Below are 2,486 nucleotides of genomic sequence, written 5' to 3' on the forward strand. Positions count from 1 at the left end.
AAATGAACCGATCTTGGGCACAGTGCATCCTCAGTGGAACAGCTTTGTTTAGCATACTGGCCCGTGTTCAGTGTCGTGTGGATGGGAGTCACTGGTAAAGGTGAGAGGTCAGGTGACCAGGGAAGTCCACCCAGTACTTGGTTGTAACTGGCTCTGTGACCTAGGCTAGTTCATACAGCCTCTCCAAGCTCAGTCCTTTAAGGATTAAATGATGTCATGTGCCCAGCACAATGGCAAAGGCACATTCCTCCCAACACTTAGAATTCTCATGAAAGTCAACTCTTTTCAAAAACCCAGTGCGGAAGTCTTTTCTAAAGATGTCTGCAGCAGGAAACTCCAACATGTTGGGTCACCAGACTGAGTGGGGCCCTATTGTCCAAGAAAAAAACTAATGCCAACCCAGCCTTGACCTGGAAGATTCTCAAGTTATTACCCATAGCAAAAAAATACCAAGGGAAGGAAGTAATGAAAATGTAAGCTCAGAGTGGGCATTTTTCCCTATTTGAATCATTGTTCAATTGTTCAGTTAACATAATTTTTCTTAGGTTTAAAAAGCATTGAGTCCGGATATCAGTTCTTTAGGCTACAGAATTCAAAATTAGCCAGGCAATATGCCTGGTGAGCCCTTCAGCCATTCACACATATCTTACGTTGGCCATGGCCTTGTCACTAGCATACTGTGTATATGACCTAATGAGACAGACTTACATTTATGTATGTGCCCCACTTTTGTAGGAAAGTTTCAGTGCCTTTCCCTGCTCCCTTTTCAAGTGCACACCCCTCTCACTCTGTTATATTTTGTTTTGTTCACAGGTCTTATGGCCATTCAAGGCTTTCTTGGTTGCTCATTTTTTGGGTTATCTGTTTGTGTCGTGGTAAGAATGCCAGCTGTGCAGGACAACTTGTGTCCGTTCTGCTCATTAGAGTATCTTTAACTTTCGAAAACAGCATTCATTAAGTGGAATGGATTGCGTTAAATGGTTGGTCTGCTTTTGTTTCACAACAGATAGTCACAGCAACTGAGTTTGAAACTTCATTCCCAGGTGGATGGGATAAATAAATTCATGAATTAGATATTAGTATTTCCCCTATTTTATAGATTAGAAAACAAACCCCCAGAGAGGTTCAGTGGTTTGCCTGACATTGGATGAGTGGGAAGAGAGAGAATCAGGACTCCCAGTCCAGTCCTCCTCCATCCCAACAAAGGCACTAACAAGGTCAAATGAAGGACATCAGAGCAACAGAGCAATGGAGGAGAACACAAGTGCTTAGGAAAAGCCCAAAGTTGCACTTCGTTTAGTGATAAAAGCTCTTCCAGAGAGCTTCATGTAATGCTGATATAGACACTTCAGAGTTGCAGAGCTTCCTTGTGATATCATCTCCTTCAGAAGGAAAGGTCTTTCTGTCAGTTGTGGTGACATACATCTGTAATCCCAGTTACTCAGGAGGTGGAGGTAGGAGGATCTCTGACTGAGACTGGCCTAGGCAAAAACATGAGATTCTATCTAAAAAAAGGAAAAAAAGCAAAAAGGGCTGGGGGCATGACTTGAGTATTTCAACACTGTTTGAGGCCCTGAGTTCAAACCATAGTACCACCAAAAGAAGGACAAGGGAAAGGAGAAAGAGAGGAGGAGGAGGAAGAGGAATAGAAACAGAAAGGTCTTTCTTAAGATATAAGTGGGGAATTTTAAGAGCAAATACCTCCTGGCATGTCTAATTTTAATAGGATTTGTTTCTGTGAGTTAGCACATTTTATAGTTTGGATTTTTAAAATTTTATTTCATTATTTATTTTTTGCATTTTTAAAAACTTTGACGCTCAACAGTTGGTTCTCATCCATATTGATTGTAGATTTTTGAACATGGTATCAGAGCCATAGGCTATCAAAATATGGAGCTTATTTAGTGAATCTTCATCTTCGTTACGTTTTCTGGATAACAATGGATAATGAAATGGGACAGTCATTATTCCACTGACCCAGACAGCTTTGTTGAGTCTGTAACAGACTCACGGAAAACTTCCAGATCTCTTTGGATGCCCAAGAGGCACCCTTCTTAAAGCCCACTCCATGGACATGCTTGTGAATATTGATGGTCCATTCTCAGGTCACCAACAACCTTATTGATGGCAGAACAGATCTTCTTATTTTTGCCACCCTTCTTTGTAAGGGCCATTCTGCCAGGCCCAAGTTATTTTATTTTTTATTTTTTTATTTTTTTAAATTTTTTAAATGCTTGGGTCATTTCTCCCCCCTGCCCCCACCCCAAGTTATTTTTTGTGTGATACTGGAGATTGAATCCTTCATCATGCTAGGTAAGTGCTCTGCCTCTTGAGCCATGCCCCAGCCCCAGTTTGCATCTTAAATGTCCCCCGAAACTCGTATGTTAAAGGTTTAGTCCCCAACTGATGGCACTGTTGGGAGATGGTGGACATTTTGAGAGATGGAGCCTAGTTGGAGTAAACTGAGTCATTGGGGGCATGCTTTA

The 2,486-nt window shown here is 41.6% G+C and overlaps 1 pseudogene; it reads right to left on the reverse strand.

Moving 5' to 3' along the window:
- Window positions 1-1,818: 1,818 nt before the first annotated feature.
- LOC109700673 (large ribosomal subunit protein eL31-like) lies at window positions 1,819-2,174 on the reverse strand (annotated as a pseudogene).
- Window positions 2,175-2,486: the final 312 nt, after the last annotated feature.

Source organism: Castor canadensis, chromosome 7 (genome assembly GCF_047511655.1).
Source record: "Castor canadensis chromosome 7, mCasCan1.hap1v2, whole genome shotgun sequence".
NCBI classification, from domain to species: Eukaryota; Metazoa; Chordata; class Mammalia; order Rodentia; family Castoridae; genus Castor; species Castor canadensis.